A 20,276-nucleotide genomic window follows, 5' to 3' on the forward strand; every position below is an offset into this window, starting at 1 on the left:
ATTTTGATGAATAAAGGTGATTATTTGAAAATATTTATTTATTTATAATTTCCCCCAAAAAAACGACAGGACTTTTTGAATGACCTGGTAGATGATATTAGTACAAGAGCCGGGTAGAAAAAAAAAGGCAGTTATCTCACCCCAATTTTTGATTACCTTAATGAAAACTAGGTATAATTAATAGTCAAAATTGATGAGTCTGTCGAGTATAAGTAGGGGCAATAAAAAATGGCGGCTGTTTCAAAGCGATAAAAAAAACTAATTTTTCATTCGGAGCTCTATATCTCAACAAGTAGGAACGACAAAAGAAAACGTAAGAAAACATTATTTAAAGAAGAGCAAATTTTCTAAAATACGAGCCCTAATAGGGTTATGTACGTTAAATAGTTCTCGAGATATAGCTTTTTAATAAGCAAAATTTCTTAAAAATCCTCTGAAAGATTATTAGTTAGTTAATTTATTTTGAGAAATCTATATCTCAGGAACTATGAGAGGTACAGATGTCTATTAGCACTCAAATTAAAGCTAGTTTAATGGAGTATAAATAAGTTTTTTGACCTTTACATTCGTAGGAATAGTAGTTTTCATGATATTTGCTAAAATAAATTGATTCATAGTTATTCGGACAATAAGTTTGATTTATGAAAAACTTCATTTCAGAAACCATTGGACGTACAGATGTTTACCAGCGCTCAAATTAAAGCTAGTTAAATTCACTACAAAATAGTTAATTATGTTTATCTTTATAGGAGATGTAGTTTTTATGATATTTGACAAAATAAACTCACAAAATGTTAATTTCTAGTTGTTCGTATAAAATGTTGAGTTTTTGAAAAATATATCTCTAGATCCATTAGACACATATATGTCTGTCAACACTCAAAATAAAGGAAATTTAACTTACTATAAATTACTATTATACTAAATTTAAATTACTACTTTATAGCTCATTAAACTAGCTTTAATTTGAGTCATTGAGTAGACATCTATACGTCAAATGATTTTTGAGATATACATTTACACTAACTACTGATCTTTCAGTACATCCCATACAATATTTTTATGAAACGTTGCTTTTTAAAAAGCTATATCTCGAAAACTATTTAACGTAAATAACTCTATTAGGGCTCTTTAGGGCAAATTTGCTCTCCCTTAAATAGCGTTCTCTTAGGTTTTCTTGTGTCGTTCCTACTTTTTGAGATATAGCTCCGAATGAAAAATTAGTTTTTTTTTATCGATTTGAAACAGCCGCAATTTTTAATTCCCCTACCTATACTTGGCAGACTCATCAATTTTGACTAGTAACTATATATATTTTTCATTAAAGTAATCAAAAATTGAGGTGAGATAACTGCCTTTTTTCTCCCCTTGGGCTCTTGTACTATAATGTATGTTGCCCAGGGGGTCCAAAATAATAACACTGAGTGACCTTTTCCTTCGGCTTACTTGACATTTTGGTATTGACTTTTAATTTTTTTTTTTTTTTTCTAGTTCGCTTCATAAGAAGCCTTTGCCGGATGCGCGGAGATAGTGGGGGGGGGGTCTGACGAAAGTAACCGCTCCGCCTGGTTAGGGTACCATAAAAGTAACCGCTCCGCCCGGTTAGGGTACCATAAAAGTAACCGTTCTGGCCGTTAGGAACCAAGGTGAATCATTAGTTACGAAGGAGGACCCGACATCTGATTGGAATGATCATGTCGTTAGTAGATCGTTTGTTATGTCGTCATCATTAGCCAACGGCTCTATTCTGTACCTCTTTGGCAGAGCTGAGTCATACGGTCCTTTTGTCATTGATCGGGCTTGTATGTGGCAAGGAAAAAATGATTTTTATTAAATAATTTTCCTTACCTATATATGGAATATAGAGGAAGTATTGTGATCGTGAGAAATTTCTAATTCGAGTTTTCGAATGAAATACGTTTTGTGGCCTCCTTAGTACAATAAACATTGTATCAAAAAATGGTCTGTCTATTTCTGAATAGCCTAGATCAAAAACGAAAATTCGTATGAAACTGAAAATGTATATTTAAGGCAGAATCCGGTTATGTTGTTACAAAAACTTTTTATTCACCATCATGTCAACATCAAACTAACTCAAAACTATGCAAGGTTAGCAATGCTATATCCTATCCTAAACAGAAATTCCAAACTGTTCTTGTATTTAAAACAATCCTCAGGCCACTGCTCATGTACGGCTGTGAAGTCTGGGGAGCTGAATCCTTCACGAAAAGAAAAAAACTACAATCTTTTCAAAATAAAGTCCTGAGAATCGCTGTTAATGCTCCTTGGTTCATAAGAAATAGCCAATTGCATCGCAAATTACAGATGGAGTCAATAGAGGATTACATAAAAAAAACGGTTCATGAAGTTCCACTCCCAATTGCCGACAGTTAAAGGAGCAGTGACCTACAACCTGGGAAACCCAGCCTCAACCCGAAGACTGAAAACCAGACTGTTACAGGACGTTCTGTAATAAATTTTATTAAATATAAAATTAATTTATAGTCACACTACCTCTATTTTACTTATTATTATTACTCATTATTTTTTTTTCTCTTTTCTTCTCTCGTCCCTTTTTCAAATTAACTTGTTTCTTTTTATTATTAGAGGGCAATTGTTTGTTTTATTTAAGTGTACCAATATCATTATTTTTTGTTATTAATTTTACTTTTATTAAGAAGCATTTATTCTTATCTATTTATTGTATTATTTTTTTTTCTTTTAATAACATTGTATATAGTTAGGGGTGTCATTTGTACGAAACTATCCCCCCTCCCCCATAATCAACTGTTAAAAAATGTATATATAATATAAGGGTCATACCAACCATGTAAGGCCCACCAGGCCGATCTGGTATAAAATAAAATATATATAGAACAACTTTTTCTATAAAATCTACATACATTATTTAACCGATTTTTCATATTTTTCCCATTTTGATTAAATACCTTATATTAATGTACGGTAAAAATGATCTTTAATTTCGGTTAGGTGTAATCCTCTTTGAAGTAGACTGACAGGGCTTTAAAATATTTGCTCAATATAAATAGTTTTTTAGTAATTGAGTTTTTATTTGACCGCACCCCGACCATCTACCTTGTCTACCAAGAAATAATAGTAATAATATAAAATAATAAAAGACATAATAATATAAAGGTATAATAAAATTTTATTTTCTCATATCTAATTTTCTATTTTAATGTGTTGTTAAGTCTCCTGTTTATTTTTAACCTCATAGTAACTGATCTAAATTACTGTAATAAGGCCATTTTGGACATTTGGAGTTGTACTTTGGGACGCGATGAACCTTCGAATTCCTCTCTTATCCAATCCTTACAACCCAAAATCCTTCGTAAAATCCTCAATGCTCCCTACTTTGTCACAAATAAAATCATACACAAAGACCTTAATGTTCCCTATGTAACCGATCTAGGCCGGACCAGATATCACTCCTTCCATTATAAACTCTCTAACCACTCAAACCCCCTGGTTTCTAACCTTGCAATCCTCCGAGGCACTTGAAAAGAAGATGGCCATGAGACCTTTGAATGTAAACTGTCATTAGAGTGCTACCAATGGGTAGTTTCTCTCCACGAATGTAACACTACATTTTAACTATGATCAAATTTACTAAATGTATTATGTAATATACAGTTGTAAATTTCAATAAAGATATTAAAAAAAAATAAAATAAAAAAACATTCTTATCATTGTTTATTTTATATTTAAACTACTAATATTACCGCTCCACTGACCGTCTTTATAATTTTAATCTTAATTAACCTATTTCCCATTGTTAGCAAAAACAAGAAAAAAAAGTTTGTATAAAAAATAAAACAGTAATTTATGAATAACTAAAGGGAAAAAATGAAAAATAAACACATCAAATTTTAGCAGGAAAAGCAGATACCGCCCATACATTTCTACACTTCCTACACAGGCAAGCACGGAACATTTTGTGAGACGTGGTTATTTGGACTAAGGGAACCTTTAGATGGGTTTTCCTATAAATTCAACATTACTACAATATTTTATATTTATTCCCCTTACTATATATTTCATATGTATGTATGTGAACGTAAAATGTGCTTGATTTAACGCGGTACGATTAGTATTCCTATCCACCCATGAACCCAGTACTTTGTTACAATTCCAATTATCATCCAGGTTAAATAAAAAAGAAAATGGCGCTATGGACTTCTTTAAAGGGAGTAATTATTAATAGTTTCTGAAATTCACGTTTTTAATAATTATTATTCCGAGTTGACTTGATTTTATCCTAGAAGGTCCTTCGTAAAAATCCTTTTAAAATCCCCTGTTGTAGAAGGAATTATTAAGCTGCTATTCCAGTTGTAGATAAAGCAGTGTATGTTCTCCAGGCCAAGGACCACTACTGTCCGTGCATATACGAAATCTTGTTTCAAATCTGCCGTTGGGAATTTCGTCTGTCCGTCTGCCTACCTGTTTGCCAAGCTAGTCTAGTTTGGTAAAAATGTTCATAGAGGTCGGTAAAAGAATTATGTGATGGGATAAATATTTTTTAATTCAGGCGGTAATTTTATTTAACATATGGTTTAATTTTAGCGACTTTTATCTTGTTCATCGAAACAATTTCCAGGTTTTATTTTATTGCGATTTTTGAGCTTTAATCAAAACTACTGGAAGTTGCTAAAAATTCAAAATTAGAGAAGAGACCAACTTTTATCAGCAGATCGTCAGGGCAATATTCTTCACGTGCAAATGAATCTACACTGATCCCTACGGTCAGGGCAGGATTTGTGCCAATCGTCCAATGTTGAAATTTGGCAGAAGAGTTCCTCGACCTCAGGAAAAAAACAAAAAAAAAACAGTGTATTTGTAGGAGTTTTTCTTTCTATTCGTCCGCATTTAATTTGTTCTGTTCGTCTGTTACGCGATTTCAACTAAGGTGCTCGATTTTCTTCAGGTTTGGCACAAAAGGTTTCTCGAATCCATGAAAAAACAAAGTATGTGTAAGGATTTTTGTTTGTAACTCCTGTCCAAGATTGTGGTGGTGTTAATGGCCTCGTATCATCAAAACTCAGTTTCGCAATCACGTCGAAACTAGATTCTTGATTATTATAAAATTCGACCAATGAATATATCATGAAAACAACACGTAAAAGAATTTTTATTTTGTATAGATTTTTTTCGACCAGTCTACTTTTCACAGAACTACGAGTTTATTTCATATTGGTTTTTACTTATATTATATTATATTATTATTATTGGATTAATTAGAAAAATCATTTCAATTTAATTTCTCCAGGTGATAAAATTATTCATAGTGAAATGCGTAGAGAATTTTCGAAAGCCTAAATTTATGGTTCTGATCTCCTTAACTATCAGTGGATTTACTTCTGTGTATCAGGTAAAAATATTATATCTAAATGAAAATTAAAATAGAGGTATCTGTCTGAATTGATGTATATTTTTGCTGACGAAATGTTCCTGACAACCGCTCATATCGTGTTAAAGTAGTGAAACACGCGTGACTATCGAAAATGAATTTCTAAAAGGTCTCCCCTCCAATCCCACACCAACGCCCTTGAAGAATGGTCCCAAAACTGGAGGATTAAAATAAATTCCAATAAATCCCACCAAATCACATTTACCCTTCGACGTAAACACATGACCTCTTCCCCTACAATATCCTTTAATAATACCCCACTTATTCCTGTCGAACAAATCCGTTACTTAGGGCTACATCTCGACAAACGACTGACATGGAATCCTCATACAAGACTAAAAAGACAAGAAACTGCTCGTAGATTCCGACTATTGCAACATTTACTAGACAAACGGTCTAAATTGCCAATCCATTACAAAAGACTGATCTACATGACTATTATAAGGCCTATCTGGACATACGGAGTTGAGCTTTGGGGCTCCACTAAACCATCAAATTCCTCCAGAATCCAATCCTTACAGTCCAAAATCCTTAATGCTCCTTACTTTGTCACAAATCAAGTCATCCATCAGGACCTCAATATTCCATATGTTGCCGATTTGGCCAGAACCAGATACCGTTCCTTCCATAATAAACTTCTCAACCACCCAAATCCACTTGTTTCTAACCTGGCTTCTCCTTCATTACCTAATAATCCTCCTAGGCGTCTGAAAAGAAGATGGCCTCGAGATCTTCTCCTCTAGAAGTGTTTTTGGAGTTCTATCAATGGGTAGATTCTCCACATGTTTTTATCATGTCACTATGTCACCTACAGCAAATTTACTTGTTGTATATATGTGTATACAGTTGTAAATATCAATAAATAAATTATTGATGACATTTCCTAGCAGAGTACTGACGCACTATTAGCTTCTTCGTTATAGTTACTGCTGTATACATGTGAAATTTTGGATCATATATAGTTTATAAACTGCAATGGCGACTATGCGGAAAGTATTGTTCTTATGACAGAGTGCCGTACTATACTTGTGCACCCCGAGAAACCTATCTAATATTTAGTTTGCCTATATGTGAGAGTATTAAGTAAGGGAAAGCATTGCGAAAGTGAAAAATTTCGAATTCCAATTTTTGACGAAAATACTTGTTTTGAGGTTCGTGAGTTCAAATAACCAAGCTTCGAAAAACGGCATGAGTGTGTCTAAGAACAATTAATTTCGGTTAGGTGTTATCCCATTGAAATAGCCTATAACAGGACTTTAATGCCAAATTTTTTTTGAGTTCCATACTTATATTATTTATATATTAATAATAATAAGGTGCACATAGTTGACCGTAGATTAATAAGTGGAGAAAATGGTCGGTTGGTGCGATTAGCATCAGAACACAAATAAACAAAAAAATATTTATTCGTGCCGACGTTTCGACCTGAGATTCAGGTCTTCATCAGGGCTATAAAACAAAAAGATACTACAACTATTATTCAGATAAACATAAAATTAAAAAGAAATAATAAACTAACAAATGAAATTGAATTATTTTTTATTTTCAATTCATAGTTATGTATATTTCCAAAGTTGTTAGTTTATTATTTCTTTTTTATTTCTTTTTGTTCTATAGCCCTGATGAAGACCTGAAACTCAGTTCGAAACGTTGGCACAAATAAATAATTTTCTTGCTGACCGCACTCTCCGACCTTCTTTTCCACTTATTAATAATAATGATGAAGGCTTAGCGAACCCGAAGCGTTATGCCGATACCTCCAATCGTTCTTTACATAATTTTGTCCAGTGATGCCTCTCCAAATCCAAATCTATTAAATTAGTCTTAATGCAATCCTATTAGCATTTTAGAGGTTCGATACGTTTCCAAGTCCAATTGCAATGTTATAACCTGAATTATATCGAGTTGTGTAGACTTCTAAACTTTCCCGTTAACTCTTTTTAACTTATCTTTTATATTCTGCTAATTAACATTTCACACACTCAAAATATTTTGTTGAAGCTTGTGCATCAAATAAATAAACCTAATCACTACAGTTTGATAAAGTACGCTACAGTTATTTGTGAAGGTATTGGTAACTCTATTTCATTATCTAAAACAGAACACCAAAGCCTTTCAGAATAACATTGTCATCATCCTTCAGGATTCAGTTGGATGCATTCCCTAAAATTATACTGGAGAAGTTGTTTAATTGCCCCCGGGATCTTAAGTGTTAGGAACTAAATGTGAAACTGATGACTTCCCGATCCAAACGATATGCAGCTTATTGGTCAAATTGAGACCATCTACTCCATATAATATCTGATATTTTTTCAATTTCTGTTCGAGACCAAGAATATATTTTTCACTCATTTAACGATTTACGAAGTTTAAATTTATTTAATTGGTGATGAACTATTCAGGAACTATCATTGTATTTTTGCCTTTCTATTTTCATAAATTATCTACTTTTCTGTCATAATTGATTGTACTGTTTTATGAAGATGATTGGAATTTTCACTCATCCTCTACTGGCTTTTAATACCATTGACGCGGTTGGGAAAGAAGCTCAGAGATCTCCCAGAGACCAGTCTTTCTCCTACAAGTGGGGGAAGAGCTCGGTTCGGAGTTCCCTAGGCTCAATGTAAATGTTGTGAATAGGAATGATTGTGTTTAAGATGTTATTTTACTTTATGCTTATTTTTTTATCATTTTATTTATTATTATTATTTTGTTTCTTCATAATGTGAGGAAGAAATTATATTGAAGGTATGTTATATTGTTAGTGAATAATGTTGTTGTTATAAGTGTGATAAAAATGAAGATATAATATAAGCTGTTAAATGTTTAGATGTCCTTGAGGATGGCTAGAATGGCCGAAACGGTGGACTGTTGAAAAATAAAGTGTTGAGACAAAATTGGATACAAATTTTTGCTTTCTTTAATAAATAATTACCTTGTCTCAAGAAATAGAAATAATATAATTTAAATTTATAGAAAATGTTAATAAGGATCATTCAAACTCATTCATACAATATTTACAAATACATAAATTATATGATATCAGAATAAGAAATAGAAAAACAAAATAATAATAATAAATAAAATGATAAAAAAAATAAGCATAAAGTAAAATAACATCTTAAACACAATTATTCCTATTCACAACATTTACATTGAGCCTGGGGAACTCCGAACCTAGCTCTTTCCCAACCGCGTCATTGGTATTAAAAGCCAGTAGAGGATGAGTGAGGGAGTGTGTCTTCTAGAGAGACAAACATAGACTTTGGACGTATGTCGGTTGGTTATTACTTCCGATATATACTATTTTAATTGTATGTATCGGAACAATATAAACAGGAACAAAAAATGATATGCGAAATGAAACGAAACGTTAATCATGGAAGGCAGTAGACGATAATAATTTATAAAAAATTATATAGATATACTATAAATTCAAATTCCGGTCTAGAAGTGCTATCTGCCGGACTAGAATTGAGACTGAAGAGACTCATGAATTACTGCGTAAGATTTATCTTCGGGCTTCCTAGGCTCGTTGGTAAACTGAGTTGAAGTGGCTCGAAGGCAATACCTCCTTGGTCCTTCAAGTTTTTAAAATTAAAAAACCTACCTATATCCTTAATCTCCTCAATCCACGATCATCCATCCGTTAAACACTAGATCCCAATCCATCGATTTATATGTGCCCTCCTATAGAACTGCCTCCTTTAGCAAATCCTTCTTCATACGTGGGACCTCCTTCTGGAATTCTCATCCTATCTCAATTCGTCAATCCTCATCCATCCTTTTCTTTAAAAAGTATCTGTATCTTCACCTAATACTTAACCAAATCTCCGCATCTTTGTGAGCTATGTACACAGTCATTATTAATTACTATTATAAATTATAATTTAACTTTTTATTTAAAGTTTTTATGTTATATCAACATGAATACTGAAACTTTTTAAATTTCTGCCAGACAATTAACTTTTTGAACAATGTATTTATTCTTAGTGGAATTTTGTCGCAGAATAAAATTATTTTTTCATTCATTCATCAAATTCTTTTGTTAATTGTGCGGTCAGAAACCTACATATTACAATTTTTATCATTTAGTTTGTAGATGCTGGTTGATAATGTTTACTCATCTCAATTTTTTTTTATTTGTAAATCTGTAAACTTTCTATCACTCTCGCCTTAAAAGCAAATAGGTGACCCCTCATTAATTTTTTCAAAAAAGAAAAAATGGATTTTGAGGTACTTTTGCTGTGCAATATCTGTTTTCGAAAAAAAATGTTATTGCTGGATCCTTAGAATACATTTTTGCAGAGATTTATTGTTAAAACTGTTTTATTAATTATAATATGTATAAATTAATTTTAAAGAAGAATTTAAGGGTTATGCCATTTCCATTGGGAAAGCCACATAGGATGCTAATGGCAATAGAAAGCTAGCGCCTGGGAGGCAAGAACGGGTTCTTAGCATATTCATGACCGTGAATTATGACAGAGATTAGAATTTCTATCGATTCCTCGGTCGGGATATGGCCCCAGCGAGGGGCACACCCAGGGCCCTTTCCTTATCCCAATTTACGGGGCCCCTTAGCTGCGGTGGAAGAGGAGAGCAGGTGAAGTCGAGGAACAGCTGAAGTTAATTGAGCGGGTGATGGCTATCTGTAGCTAACGGTGCTCCTCAGGATATTGTCCTTTATGGAAGGAATGGGTATTGCCTTAGTCGATTTTTATTAACAATCGATAGTTTGACCTTACTTTAAACGGTTAATTGTTATCAGTCAATTGAAATATTAATTTAAATCCTGAGTGCTATATGAAAATTATATTTTAAAATTCACTTTTCCTATTTAATCGCTATTATTTTCTCCAAGGAGGTGTAATGAATAACTCTTCCGTAATCACTTTTTTATTTTATTTTAATTCATCCATTGCAACGTATTGATATTTATGATATAAGTCAGGGGCCTTCTTGGAAGGTTTAATCAAAATTAGGTGAGAACAATTATCAAATTAACTACAATAAATCAGATTAACATTTTATTTATAGGAAAAAACGTTGTTCTTCAGTAAATGGTAATAGTATTAAAATAATAACCGATGTATAGGGTTGGAAAATAAGTCCTTCCGTTTTTTTTTTGGTGAAAGAAAACTAAGTATATTTTGTACATAATATTTATGTTAATTTACAATTAATTATTATTAATATTACAATTAATTAAAATTGTAATGCCCAATATTTTCGATTATCTTACCCCATCTCTCCAACAGCTGAATAATCCCATGTTCATAGGATGTCTGTGGTTTATTAGCGAAAAAGTCATCTGACACTGTTCGTTTCAAACCGTTTTCCACTTAAGCAATTTTTTTGAGACCGGAATAAGTGGTAGTTACTACGAGTAAGGTCCAGTGAATAGGAGTATTACAAGAGCCCAAGAGGAAATAAAAGGCAGTTATTTCACCCCAATTTTAGATTACTTTCATAAAACAAAGATTTTGTCCCAACAACTATAAATTTACATTTTGTGAGTTTATTTTGTTAAATATCATAAAAACTACTACTGCTACAAAGATAAAAATTATTAAAAATTTTAAAGTAAATTTAACTAGCTTTAATTTGAGTACTGGCAGACATTTGTAGGTCCAATGGTTTCTGAAATAAAGTTTTTTATTAATCAAACTTGTCCAAACAACTATAAATCAATTTATTTTAGGAAATATCATGAAAGCTACTATTTCTACGAAGGTAGGGGCCATAAACTACTTTATAGTTCATTAAACTAGCTTTAATTTGATTGCTAATTGACATTTGTACGTCACATAGTTCCTGAGATATAGATTTCTCAAACTAAATTAACTAACTACTGATACTTCAGTACACTTTTATGAAATGTTGCATTTTAAAAGGCTATATCTCCAGAACTATTGGACGTAAATAGCTCTATTAAGGCTAATATTTTAGCAAATTTACTCTTCTTTAAATTATGTTCTTTTACATTTTCTAGTTTTGTTGGTAGTTTTTAAGGTATAGAGTTCCGAATGAAAAATTATTATTTTTTTAAGGTTTTGAATCAGCCGTTATTTTTTATTCCCCCTACCTATACTTGGCAGACTCATCAGTTTTGACTAGTAATTATACATAATTTTCATTAAAGTAATCTAAAATTGGGGTGAGGTAACTGCCTTTTTTTTCTTCCCGGCTTTTGTCCTAGGAGAGTGGAGCAAAAGATTATGTCCAAGAGCTATCAATTTATTGCCGGTGACTAACGAAGTGTGGGACTTAGCGTTTTCATGATGGAAGACGACACTCTTTCGATTTGCCAGTTCTGGACGTTGTCTTCGAATCGATTCATACAATTTTGTTAATTGTCAGCAGTATAGGGTCGAATCGATCGATACACCTTGTGGTATTAGCTCATACAAAATCACACCCTTAAAATCCCATCATACAGAAAGCATTATCTTCTTTGGGTGCAATACCGCTTTAGATGTGGTTCCAGGTGGTTCGTTGCTGGGTCTCCAAGATATTTTTCGCACCACATTATCGTAGTCAATCCACTTTTCATTCCCTGTCACAAGTCTTTTAAGAAATGGATCGTTTTCTTGACGTTTCTTTGTTTATTTCAAAATTCCCTGCTCGAAACTTAGCAAACCAATTTTGGTACGTGTGCTCTGTTAAAGCATTATCCCCATAGACTCCGCGTATTTTTGTTGTGCCGCAGCTCGCTTTCCTTTTTTGATTTAATAAAGCACGATATTTCCGTCCATTTTCTCACAAACACAATACTGACCTGATCTTAACAAGTGTCAAGAGACATAACTGTTTACATATTACAAATAGGATAAACAATCCTGTGTTGGTATTAATTGCGTCAGAAAAATGTGACGTATTATAAACAAAACATGGATACAAAAACCGAAAGGACATATTTGCCCTATTATAATAGCAATTACTCTATCTAATTTGTATTTTTATACATCTCATTTTTGAATAAAATTAGTTGATTTCAATGGAAATCTCTTCTTTGATTTTCATCCTGTTTCCAATGATATTCCATTAGGTTTTTTAGAAGAAAATATTTTATTTTAATGATGGAAAATTAAAAGTTATAATTTTACACCTGAAAATTTTTTTTAAAAAACACACGCTAGGAATAGAAAACTATAAATGCTATTTAGTTGATGACTATTTCATTGGATTCAGTACTCCATAGGAACATAGGAATTTATGGGAATTATAGAAGATTTAATCAATTTTGAGGTTTTTGCACAAAAACGGTAGTTTTCCACTACTGTGCGTCCCCACTACGCTACGTCACTGTTGGATTTCAAAATGTTTTTGGTAATCCATCAGCAGATCATTTTGAACGTCTATCCGTCCCTTTAAAACTGTTATTCATTTTTATCAATTCAAATTTGAATTGTATGACCACTTCACTAACGCCTGTTGAACAGATTCGATACTTAGGACTCCATCTTGACAAGAGACTTACTTGGAATCCACAAACAAGACTGAAACTGCTCGTAAATTTCGATTGCTACAACACTTACTTTACAAACGCTCTAAACTTTTCATACACTACAAAAAATTATTATATACTATGATATTCAGACCAGTTTGGACGTATGGCATCCAATCCTTACAATCCAAAATCCTACGTAAAATCCGTGATGCTCCTTATTACGTTACAAATAAACTCATCCCTTAACATGCCATTCGTTGCAGATTTGACCCTAAACAGATATGCGTCTTTTCATTCCAAACACCTTACCCATTAATTCTTAATCTCTCATCCTTAACAATCCCTGATAATCCTTCGAGGTGTCTGAAAAGAAGATGGCCACGGGACCTTCTAATTTAAATTAATTCTTGCAGTACCATCAATGGGTGGTTCCCTCCCAAGATTTTCAAGTGTAAATGAAACATACAACATATTTACTTATTGTATTTATTATTTGTACAATTATAAATCACATTAAATAAATAAAACAAATCTTATTTATTTATTAAATAAGACTAATTTGATCATGAATTCCTTTTCACAATTTATATTATGTATTAGGTTTGTAATTGTTATTTTACCATCGATACAATTTTATATTTTCATTTCAGTATCGATAGTATCGATATTTGCATTAGATTTTACCGACTGGGGCGAGGACCGACTAGGTACCACCTAGGTTCCAATTAGTACCACGACCCGCTGTTTAACCTTTACAACTGGGTCGCTCCCCCGCCCGAGGTCTCCTCTCTCTATCTTTTAAATGACTACTAATTTTTTTTTCAGTTTATAACTTTGTAAATTTTTAGTATAATTATTTTTAAAAAACTAAATCTAGATCATATATAGATGTACTCATGATGATCAAATGCCATCTATCCGAGTAGCTGAATTCCTATCATATAAAAAAAAAAAATTACTTGATAGGAAACGTTTTAACTTTGATTGTTCTTTTAATAATAATTGGAAAATACAAAACATAATATTTAATTATTTATTCCACTTTGTTTCTGAATAAAAGAATATGGGAAACATATTACAACACACAATAGCTACATAAATATAATTAAATAGAATGACAATATAGATTACGATTTCCTGTTATTAAGGTTAATAACCCTCTAGACATCAAAAGATCTAGGTGCACATATAGTTGCGTTCGGTGAACTAGTAACGAACACAAGTGAAACTTGCTTTATTTATTTGTGCAAACGTTACGGTCTTTTATTTTAGACTTTCTACAATGCTAAAGAAAAACGATATAATAACCATAATAGAATGAAAAAATAATATTAAAAACACTAGATCTAGAATTCAAGATTATAATAAATAATAATACAAAAGGTTAAAATATAATATTAGTACTATAAGAATTTATTTACCTTACATTATTATATTATTATTTTTCATTCAATGATGGTTGATATCACTTGTTTTATTTTTAGTTCTGATGAAGGACTGAAATTTGGGCCGAAACTTCGGCACAAATAAGATATAAGTTTTACTTATTTGTGTCCATTACTATTCCTCTGACCGCTCTCTCGACCATCTTCTCCTCTTATTGAATCTCTACTGTTAATAATAAGCAGATCACTTTAAAATAATATTAATAATAACCTATAAAGTATTTTTAAGTCTCATTTCTTGAAGATGTTCTCAAAGAACTGGTTCAAAACGATAATAAATATATCTGAGCATTATAAAGTCTCCCGTTTTTGTGTAACTTTTTGTTTAAAGTTTAATTATCCTCTACAGAGATTCTCCTCTTTCGAAGGCAGTGAGTAGTAATATTCATAGTGGATCAGTACTCCGCCTTCTGTGGATCTTTCCTACGTCCTTTATCCTCTGTTCTTTCGCCAGAACCTACAGCAAATACCTGTACGACCGCCAATCCCCTTCATCACCGTAAACGACTACTTTACTGAGTGGAGTTTCCTTTCTGCAAAGACTTACAGGGAGTACCTGTAGGACTTGCCATCCCTTTCACAGACGTAAGTGAATACCTTACGGAGGGAAGTTTCCATCCTACAAGGATTTATAGTGAGTACCTTGTAAAGCTCATCCTTTCAATTCATCTCCTAGACACTCCTAACCCATGGCCATGTATTCTCGAGGCCTTCTGATATAGAATACTTCTCCTCTATAATTGGTTCTAGGTTAGGTATACACAGCCACCTCGACAAAGGCGTTCCTGGCTTAAGTTTAATGTTGCATATCTCTATTCCAGAGATGTATCAGTCTTCTTTTCATGGCAGTCAGTAATGTTAATACCAGTAGTTTTGGTTTTCCTGCAATAGTGAGACATAAAATTGATTGACCATGTGTAGCATATAACAGGAGTTTGATCGTGGTGCGATGGAAAGAACTTAAGCAGCAATAAAACTATTTATAATGTGCCAACGTTTCGTCCCACTTTGCAGGGCTTATTGAGTGGAGGTAAGCACAAGATTCCGTGATTCTTCTATTTATTGTGCTTACCTCCATTGAGTGAGCCGCAGAAACGATTCATTATAAATTGCTACATTAATATTTGAGTTCTTTTGACCGCATCAGGGCCATATTTTTTTTATCGAGTCATAAAATGGTATTTTTTTTTTTTACGTTTATGTCCTTGCGCATTGATTTCTTGGTGGTGTAGAAGTTACAGTAAGATTATGGGGTCAAATTGACATTCGACAAAATATTACAGAGTCTTTTGCATAAGGTGCGACTAGTGTGTGTGTTGCTGGTGGAACGTAGAAAGTGTTTACGGAGTACAGAATTGAACCTAAAATGCTGCCCTGCGGCACCTCCGCACCGATTTGATAATATAAAAATGTTTTCCATCCTGATAAACGTGGAGAAAATCCAGCCTTAAATTAAGATCGTATAATTAAATGATTATATTGATTTAAGTTTGATTAGTAAACCATCATGCCACGCTTTATTAAAGATCTTTACGAAGCCTAAGGTATTTTTTGCGCTATATTCCGTCCTTTCCGATGCCACATCAATGGTTCAACAACTCCATGGCATTGTATGGTCGAGTGTGCTAATCTAGGAATTCAATCATTTCTTCTAAGGAAGGATATATTTAATTATTATAAAATAAATTAATTTAGTAAATAAATTAAATAATGTAATAATTAATTTATTCTTATTAATTGTTGCATAAAAGTTTACATGTCTCGCAACTTCCCCTTTTATTTTTTGTTTAATTTTTTTTCTAGTTTCTTCTCCTTCTTTCTTTATATCTTCTTTAACCATTTTTTTTTTCTACTTATTTTTTTTTCTACTTATTTCTATTCTCTAAGGTTCTAATGACTTTTCTTCTGTTTTCCTTGCTTTTTCAAGCGTCTCTTAGCGGTACTTTCGTGAGCTAACTTATAACTTTTCTTACTAATATTGAAGGTTATCTAATAGGTGTTAAAATTTATTATAATTAAATCTTGATTCATTATGTCTTGATTCGTATACTTAGTTCAACTACTTACACTTGAGGATAGTAATCAAGTGGTAAAACGGTTTTCGAGACTGATTTTAGTATACCCGTTTGTTCAAAAAAGGTACCAAAATTCATTAGTCTTGTTGACTCCGAAATTCAGAAACCAATTTTTTAGGCCTAAAGAACATAGTACCGTATTTGGAACATTTGAACAAACCCTTGCAAGCTACTCCAAGTCTCCTTCTACATAGACAGACTACGACCTAGCTAGGAGGTAATGATATGCGAACGGGCGGTAACGCACGCGAGGTCGATGCTCCCCTCACAGTCGAGGGCCACGAGCTGGTCTAACTGTTCTCTAACTTGTAGCGTAGACCTGGGCTGACCGGTACCGCTCGCTGTGGGGGATATTCTTCGGCGAGGACCGCTACATCCGCAGTGCAAGCTGTTGAAGGAGAATCGGCAGTGATCCATAGCTCAAAGTGGACACCAATATCGAACATTTATTTTGTTGTCTTTAAATATCAATAAAAAAAAAAAAGAAATAAAAAAAGAAATAGTTAACAAATTTATGAACCACATTAAGCTCCATCTTTTTTAATATATTATTATTTAATGTAACAAAAACGCACCTCAGTTTCTTTATATATAAAAAATATAAACGCGGGTTCGAATACGGGTGTGGCAGATAATGATTTATTCTATAACTGTAGCGAACCTTTTACTGTTCTCCAGATAGAGGAAAAATATGACTATCAAGCGTTATTCTGACCAAATTCTTGTACTATTAACATTTCCTTCCAAAGTACTGCCCCCTGACCCTTCCTGGATTGTAGTGATCCAGATTTATTATTATTATTATTATTATTATATTATATATATATATATATTTATATTTAGGGAGCAGGGTGGCTTAGTCGTGCTACTAACTGCAAGGATCCGAGTTTAAATCCAGCTGTGGCAGTTAATTATGTATTATTATTATTATCTGTACGGGAGCCTTCGTAGTCCACCCAGCCTAATTTTTACTATGTATGTACTTAACATTTTAACGTTTCGGCCTATTTTATTGGCCATTCCCAAACATTTTTATTTCCAATCTAGTCGACATAATGAAACCTATTTTACTATGTATTGACTGGTTTTATATTTTTATTTTCTCTCGGCTTATATATCTACAATTTATAAATCGATATTTTTAGAACAATTTTTGTATAACTGTTAAAAGTTTTTTATTTATATCTGGGCAAAATTTATTATTTTTTAAACTAAATTAAAATTAAATTGTAAATTATCTTATTTTAAGTATTCATAAAAAATAAAAATAAAAAATGACTACTGGAAAATGTCAATTTTTTCTTTATACATTTTAGATATAAAGGACTGATAAAATTGACCTCAGTAAATAAACAACTTTGAAACAGCCAGAATTTTAAATAAACTATTACAAGTAATTTCTGAAGTAATAGTTTTGAAAATATAATATATAACATGTTGAAGGGCCGTCCGTAGCTCAGGTCAGGGCGGTAGGCGCATGTCTATCAATTGAGACCTGCGGGCGGCAGCCGATTCGAATCCGGCCTGGGGCGTTGATTTTTTCATTAATTGGCGGTCCCACAAAATAAAAAAACTTGACCCCCACCATGGTTAGGCAGTATAGGTCCTCAATGGAGTAATGGAGGAAAATAGCCAATATGATAGGTCGAAGCTTTACGTTAATATGAAATATACAACTAAAGAATAAAAAATAATTCCCACTAAAAAATCAAACTACTGAAATGAAGTGAAACTTCTTTACTAACGCTCTATTACTCAAGATAAAAAACAATTATACGCAAATTGATTTCGTGACGCGAGATGAAACGAAAGGGGTGGGGCGGGGCAACGTTGGCCAATTTTAGCTGGAAAGTTTTTATATTATAATAGGAGAGTAGGATATAACAGTAGCTCATCAATCCCGTGTGGGGCCCATTGTGTGAGCTCTTTTGAGCTTCTGTTTTCCTTTTAGAATATTAAAATTTTCCTGCTGGTTACAATATAAAAACATTTTTGTAACTTTATCTCTTTGTTGTGAAATATAATTCAAAATTTGCATTTGGTTTGTTTGGTTGTTTAGTGGCGCCAAACTTCATTGGTCATCAACGCCATTTATATTTTATTTAATTTTGCTAATATTCGTTAAATTTTATTTATTTTTTAATTTGATTATTTTATTTATTTATTTTATTTTTTAGTTGTTTTTTTTTCCTTCCGATCAAGTTATATTGTTGTCAGTAAATTTTGTGATTTCAAAACTGAAACACCAATTCTATTGCCTTATCATCGTCTCCAATGGTTTTTGAGATATCTTGGCTTAGTCCCAAGCTATTGAGGTGTGGTGTAAAATATGAGCATCGTTGGAAAACATGGCTTATTGGTTAATTGTTATTGCAATACTGGCAGTTCGAAGGCGTTTCTTTTGAAATAAGATAGGAGTGGGTGAGCCTCGTGTGACCTATTCTCAGCCTAGTCAGCACAACTTCCTCTCTACGGCATTTGCGACTGGAGGTACCCCAGAGCTTAGATTTGCATTTGGTTTAAAATATCTAGAAAACTAAAACTGGGAGTTGTATACTCTAAGTGATCTGCAATGTATAAATCAATAAATATTTTATAAACAATATATAAATTATATTTTATTAATGTTAAAAATTTGTCATTCATATTTGTCGAAATTTATCATTTTTTTCCAGTCATTCGGTTTCTTAAAAAAAAAAAAATCACATCCCAGGCATATACCGCCTTAAATGTGGATTTTCAGTTTCTTATGACTTTCCGTTTTTCACCTAGGCTTAGAATAACGACATAGACACAGACCATTTTGCTGGAGTTGGTTATTTGCACTATGTCGTTCTAAAAACGTTTGTTTCCGTCGAAAACTTTTTTTTTGTATTTACAACTCCACAAAATTTTCACTCTCGCAATACTTCTCCTTATATAAGAAATGAAAGAATAAGAGAACTTGAAATCCTCTTAGTGAAATCAGTGATTGAACATTGCCAGCTCCGATCGTATGAACACGTTTGTAGAATGGGGGAAGACAGAGTGCCAAGAAAATGTATTGTATGGAGTCGAGGCCGACTCGTAGAAGACCGAGGCAGACCTAGAAGGACCTATATGGAACATATCCAACGACTAGGTCTGGAAAGAGGAAAAACTCTGCCTCAGATGAAGATGCTTGCCATGGACCGAGATGTGTGGATCGAATGGTTAGAGGCTCCCCACGCTGAAAGGCACTTAAGGAGTATGAGAAAGAAGAAGAATACTTTCCCTTATTGTATACACCTTATATATATATTGATTGATTTGTTAATATATATGTTGTACAATAAATGTTATTCCGTCCCAAGAAAAAGTTTGTTATTGTAATATTATTCTGGGAAATATTGATTTAATAACTTTCCGTCTTAATTTTTAATACATATTATCGTATTTATTTTTTTTATTTTTTTTTTTTACATTAAAGCTGATAAAGTATCGAAGAGATAAAATCATATCTATGAATGGCTATTAAATGTTCGATAAAGCTTCTGGATATAAAATAGGAAATTGAATAACGATATATAATAATTTAAAAGGAATGTAATCAGAACTAACGAGATAATTATCGTCCGTATCGGAATAATTCCAAGATAAGGATTGCTTAATACGATTTTGTGTGACTCATCAGCGATCATGGCCGTAGATAGGTATCTCTGGGGGGTAAATTCGTTGGGAAATGTATATTGAAAATTTGACTCAATAGCACGTTGCAACCGCCGGATTTCCTCGTAGTTATCAAAGGTCAAGCTAGAAGGGAGTGGTTATGTGGACCGAGTGTACGAGTTTTTTTTTTATGAGTTTATGTATGGTGGAGTGCTTTTTCTTTTAAGTTTATTATTTTATATATATAT

General features: G+C 32.7%; 1 protein-coding gene across 6 annotated transcripts in view; it reads left to right on the plus strand.

Annotated features, from left to right (window-relative positions):
- Ntan1 (N-terminal amidohydrolase 1) overlaps window positions 1-20,276 on the plus strand; it is a 91,934-nt gene that overhangs the window by 17,114 nt on the left and 54,544 nt on the right. The window contains exon 1 of one of the 6 annotated variants that reach the window (XM_067051719.1): window positions 5,321-5,389. The exons of the other annotated variants lie outside the window; for them this stretch is intronic. The gene's annotated coding sequence lies outside the window, so the exon portion shown is untranslated. Of the gene's footprint in view, window positions 1-5,320; window positions 5,390-20,276 lie in introns of those variants that run through there. 6 annotated transcript variants of the gene reach the window in all.

Source organism: Halyomorpha halys, unplaced genomic scaffold (genome assembly GCF_000696795.3).
Source record: "Halyomorpha halys isolate HHAL.00 unplaced genomic scaffold, Hhal_1.1 Scaffold143.1, whole genome shotgun sequence".
Lineage (NCBI taxonomy): Eukaryota > Metazoa > Arthropoda > Insecta > Hemiptera > Pentatomidae > Halyomorpha > Halyomorpha halys.